Raw genomic sequence first — 6449 nt, 5'->3', positions numbered from 1 at the left:
TATGCATAGAGAAAGAAACTATTTACAGAGATAAAAGAATTTTGAGTTTTCAAAAAAAAAGTAGAGATGTTGAAAAGCACGATTTTTTTTCCATATTCAAGATTTTCTCTAGATTTCAAAAAGCAGAAAAAAGTAGAAGTCCGATTTCTTTCTTTTCTCTAAACAGATTAACAAATAAAAAGAAATGTGCATTTGCATGTTTGAAAAGTACTTTTATCAATTCATTTCTTTAATGAAAAATAGATTTTCCTTTCTAATAAATCTATCTAACAATCAAGTAATAATTTCCTTCAGAAAATTATATTCAAATAAAAGAATATAAGAGGAGATATTTCCTTTTGAAAATATAAAATTTACATAAGCAATTAGCAAATGGAAAAGGGGGAACCTGGAGAAGCCTTTTGATGTTGAATCCTCTCCAAATCTTCAAGCTAGCCTTTCTTGATCCTTCCTTGCAAGCTTGGTGAAATTTCTTCAAAACAAACTTAACAATTCTGCAAATGAAAAATATGACTACCAGAAAAAAAATACTACTTCTTGAGAAAACTTTTCTTCAAAAAAATAATCAACTCCCTTTTTTTGAAAATTGCATACAATATATAGGAAAAACCCCTTAACTCCACTATCTAGGGGAATTAATTGAAAATGAGATTCTTTTTCCAATATTGGATCCATGCAAAATTGATTAATATCCTAGTGGGGGAGTTACATGCAAGGGAATTAAAGAATGAAGATTGCTGTAGAAGCTTCTAATTTCTCCTACAACATGTGCCATAATTGGGAATGGGAAAAATAAATAATTCCTATTTAAATTTCATTCTCCAAGTGTGTATGTGGGTCCATTATTTAACCTTTTATAATATTTATTTAACCATATTCAATAGTTCAACCAAAAGAAGATATAATAGAAATTGCATCAAATTAAAAGTGATAAGGGAGGGTTATGACATCCTCCCCCCCTTAAATTGTGCATCGTCCCGATGCACTCTATTGAATGTATCCAAAAAGAGTCTATAGTTCATGATTAGTTTCAAACAAAAAAGGAAACAACTGTTGCATTTTCGTAGTATCTTCCCATGTGGCATTCTTTTCATCATACTGATTCCATTGTACTTTGCATTGATCAACCTCTCTGTTGCGCAATCGGCACTGGCGCCTCTCCAAGATTCTGAATGGCTCTATCATTATTCCCCCCATTTCCTGGACCTGTAAATCATCCCAATTCAAGATATGTTTCTCATCAGGTACATACTTTTTAAGAAGAGATATATGGAAGACATCATGGATTCGGCTCAACTGGGGAGGTAAGGCCAACCGGTATGCAACTGGATTAATCCTTTCCAATATCTCAAAAGGCCCAACATAACAAGGTGCAAGCTTAGTCTTTTTCCCAAACCTTATGGAACTCTTGTGTGGCCTAACCCTTAGGAAGACTTTCTCTCCCACCTCAAACTCCCTTGGTGTCCTGTTCTTGTCTGCATAACTTTTCTGCCTATCTGAGGCTTCCTTCAATCTTTGCCTAATTTCCTTAGTTTTCCTTTCCATCTCCTTCAACATATCTGGTCCAACAATTACCCTGTCTTTAAGACTATCGCAACTCAAAGGTGTTCGACATGGCCTACCATACAATTCTTCAAAAGGTGCCATCCCCAAAGATGTTTGATATGTATTATTGTAAGAAAACTCTACTAGAGGTAGGTAATCTTCCCATTTCTTCTGTTGGTCCATGCAGTACATGCGAAGTAGGTCTTCCAAAATCTGATTTGTCCTCTCTGTTTGATCATCAGTTTCAGGATGGTATGCAGTACTAAAATTTAGTTGAGTTCCTAGAGCTGATTGAAGGGTTGTCCAAAACCGAAGTGAATCTAGCATCTCTATCTAATATGATTTTCTCTGGCATTCCATGCAACCTAAATATTTCCTTAACAAGGCATCTTGCCAAGGTAGGTGCATCATCCGTCAGATTCCCTAGTAGAAAGTGTGCCACCTTAGTGAGTTTTTCAATTACCACCATTATTGTATCATGCCTAGAAGGTGACATGGGTAACCCTTGCACAAAATCCATGCTAATAACTTACCACTTGTGTTGAGGTACATCATGTAACTGTAATAATCCAGCTGGATGTCTATGCTCTGCCTTTACTCTTTGACACTCCAAACATTTAGCCACATACTTGACTATGTCATTCTTCATCCTTTGCCAAAAGTATAGCTTCTTTAGATCTTCATAATGTTTGTTAACCCCCGGGTGCCCTGAGTAAGGGCCATTATGAGTCTTCGACAAGACTACCTTCCTCAAGTCCCCTGAACTAGGAACATAAATTTTATTATTGTATCTGAGTAATCCATCTTCATCTAATGTATACCCTTCAATCTTAGGATCTGTTGGATCGTATTCTAAAGTCAATTTGACTTGCTCATACATGGGCTATGTCCCTGTTCATCCATTACTTGCTTTTTGAAAGAAGTTTTGAATGTTGCTATAGTCATCAAGTGTCTCCTCCTACTTAAAGCATCTACCACCCTATTTTCCTTCCCCTTAATATATTCAATTTCAAAATCATATTCACTTAGAAACTCTAACCACCTTCTTTGTCTAGCATTTAAGTGGGGTTGGGTAAAGATGTACTTTAGTCCTTGGTTATCTGACTTTAACTCAAAGGGCTTCCCTAGTAAGAAGTGTCTCCATTTGTGTAGGGCATGCACAATTGCTACTAACTCTAAGTCATGGGGTGCATAATCAACTTCATGAGTCTTCAGCTTCCTGGATTCGTAAGCTACTACCCCTTCATCATGGATAAGTATTCCTCCTAAACCTTCAATAGAAGCGTCAGTTATGACTGTGAAGTGTCCATTCGGATCTGGTACCTTTAAAATGGGTGCTGATGTTAGTTTTTCCTTCAAGATTTGAAATGCCTTATCACTTTGCTCTGTCCACACAAAAATTTTACCCTTCCTCTGCAATGAGGTGATGAGGTTTGCTATCTTAGAGAATCCTTCCACAAACCTCCTATAGTACCCTTCTAGCCCCATAAAGCTTCTTACCTCTAAAATATTTTTAGGGATCGACCATTCTACTATTGCCTTTATCTTATCTGGATCAACTGCTATTCCTTCCTTTGATATTATATGCCCAAGGTAGTGAATTTTTTCCTCGAAGAAGGCACATTTTGACAGTTTCCCATATAACTTATGTTCCCTCAATCTTTGCAAAACCATTTGTAGGTGTACTAAATGTTCCTCCTCATTCCTAGAGTAAATCAAGATGTCATCCAGAAATACCAAAACAAATTTGTCCAAGTAGTCATGGAGTACACTATTCATTAGGTTCATAAATGCAGCTAGGGCATTGGTTACACCAAAAGGTACTACTATGAATTCATAATGCCCATATCTAGTCCTGAATGTTGTCTTCAGAATGTTCTCCTCTTTAATTCTGAGTTGATGATATCCTGATCGGAGGTCTATCTTCGATAAAACTGCTGCTCCTTTCATTTGGTCAAAAAGATCCTCTATTCGAGGTAAGGGATACCTATTCTTTATTGTGACCTTGTTCAACATCCTATAGTCGATGCATAGTCTTAAGGTTCCATCCTTCTTCTTAACGAATAAGACTGGTGCTCCCCATGGTGATACACTTGGCCTTATTAATCCTTTGGCTAAGAGTTCCTCTAATTGCATTTTGAGCTCTTGTAATTCAGTTGTGTTCACTCGGTAAGGTGCCCTTGATATTGGTTCAGCTCTTGGTAGTAAGTCGATAGAAAAGTCAAATTTCCTTTTAGGGGGTAAGCCGGGTAATTCTTCTGGAAAGACATCCTTGAATTCTCGTAAGAAAGGGGTATTTTCAAAGGTTGGGGTATTTTCCTCTTCTCCTTCATCAATTTCAACCATATGGATTAGGCCTCCTCTTCTTCTTTCCTTTTTTAATTGCATGGCTGATATGGTTTCTATATTAATGGGGTTAAACTTTCCTTGGATTTTTACCCTTTTCCCCCCATCATCTAAACATTCAACAACTTTGTTATATCAATCTACATTAGCTTGATGATCTATTAACCAACTCATTCCAATAATTACATCATATAACCCTAGGGGTGCCACATAGAGATCTACCCTTGTTTCAAACTTAGGAAATTGTACCCTTGCCCTCGGCAAACACTTAGTTACTTCCCTAGTTGCCTTATCCCCATATTGAACCGTCCATGATGACTCCATTTGATTAACTTTTAATGCATATTTTCTTACTAATTCAGGCGAGATGAAACATTCAGATGACCCAGTGTCAATTAGAATTGAAATTGGTTGTTCAAATAGTGTACTCGTAGTTTCCACGGGAACATTCTAGAATCTTTCTCTTCGGTTCCTAATTGCTGCATGAATCCTTTGTTGAGGCCCTTGTTGTGGTTGATTGGCCCTAATATGACCTTGCATCCTAGGACATTCTCTAGCAAAATGGTTTCCCCCACACATAAAACATCCACTTGCAGGACCCCTCCTGCCTTGATTCCTAGGGGGATCATTCCTTGTTTCATTGGTCCTAGGTGGATGAGTTATCCTGTTCTACTGGTCATTCCTATTATAATTTCCCCTGTTATTATTTCCCTTGTTATTATTATTATTTCCATTCCTCTGATATTTATTAGGGGGTGGCCTTCTTTCAGAAGAATTGTTCCTTTGATTTTTGTTGAAGTTAGTGTCCCCCTTGAATTCTTGCTTCCTTTTAAATGAGTGGTTCCCATTATAGTTCTGCCTTGTTGTTGTTAGGGCTTAAATCTTTCTCTCCTACCTTAGGGACTTTTCAATTACTTCATTCATGTTTTTGGGTCCATGCATGTCAACCTCTGCCCCTATGTTGGTATTTAGTCCCAAAATGAACTTCCTCGCTTGACCTTCTTCATCTTTCTGGTACATAGGTACGTACTTAAGCAATTTGGTGAACTTATCCCAATATTGTTGGACTGATAGGGGCCCTTGTCGTAGATTATGGAACTCTGTCACCTTCTCATCAAAGAACAATTGAGGGAGCCACCTTTTTCAGAAGTGGTGAAAAAATTGATCCCATGTGATCGTATCCCTGCTATACCCATTTTGCTCCTTGGTGTTGGTCCACCAACTAGCTTCCTCCCCTATGAGTTGATAGGAACCCCATAAGGCCTTGGTTGTTTCACTAAAATCTCTTAGTTCAAAATACTTTTCCATTTCATTTAACCAATTTTTAGCTCCTTCACCAATTTGCCTCCCACCGAACTTAAGGGGGTGATTTTCTTCAAATCCTTAGAGAATTCCAATATGTTATTTTCTTTTCTATTGTCCATCACATTCCCTTGATTGCTACCAGGGTTCCCGTTTTCAATTCCACTTCGATTTTCAATGTCATTCTTCCTTACCCTAAGTTCTTGCATTGATTGCTCCAAGAAGTTGATCTTATCCCTTTGTTCGGTTAGCAGGTTGATTATAGTCTCGACCCCATCTTCGTTATTCCCTTGCTTATGTTGATTCCCTTCATGGTTTTCCTCATGGTTTTCTTCATGGTTTTCTTCATGATTTTCCTCATGGTTAGCTTCCCTTTGTCTCCTAGTGGTAGCACGTCTTCCATTTCCCCTTCCTCTTCCTCTTCCTCTTCCCCTTCCTCTAGTCATCTAGGGTTTTACCTGAAAATTAAATTATGTAGTTAGTTCTTGATTTAAGATTTTATAATTTACTCTCTACCATTGCAAGACACTCCCTTGGTTGTGTAAATTGAAGTGAGCACAAGGCCTAGATTTGAACCTTTTCTCTGATACCACATGTAATAACCCACTATACTTAACCCAACAAAATTTTGACCTCTTTTTTTTTTAATATTTAATTTAATCATTTGTGTTTGATTCAATCGCATACTCTGGGCATCCATCCATTTGGATTAGGCATTCATCCATCCGGGATGAGTGTCACAACCCTCCTTTATCACTTTTTGATTTGATACAATTCTATTATATAATTTTTGGTTGAGCTATTGGAAATGATTGAATAAATAATATAAAAGAATAATAATAAGCGCGCGCACACACACACACACACTTGGAGAATATAATTCAAAAGGCTTTATTTATTTTTATTTTTACTCCCAATTATGGCACATGTTGTAGGAGGAATTAGAAGCTTCTAGAGGAATCTCCACCACCTTGCATGTAACTCCCCCACTAAGTTTTTAATCAATTTGCATGAGTCCAATATTGGAGAAGAATCTCTTTTTTTAATTAAATTCTCTAGATAGTGGAATTGAGGGATTTTTCTTATAAAATTGTATGCAAGTTTCAAAGAAGGGAGTTGATTAGGTTTTGAATAAAATTTCCCAAGTTTTTAGTAGTAGGAACTTCTTGGTAGTCTCATTTTCATTGCAGGATTTGTTAAGTTATTGTTTGAAAGTTTTCTCTCAAGTGGCAAGGAAGGATCTAAGGAGGATAGCT

This window comes from Cryptomeria japonica, chromosome 11 (assembly GCF_030272615.1).
Source record: "Cryptomeria japonica chromosome 11, Sugi_1.0, whole genome shotgun sequence".
Classification (NCBI taxonomy): domain Eukaryota; kingdom Viridiplantae; phylum Streptophyta; class Pinopsida; order Cupressales; family Cupressaceae; genus Cryptomeria; species Cryptomeria japonica.
Note: the sequence above shows the minus strand (reverse complement) of the source record.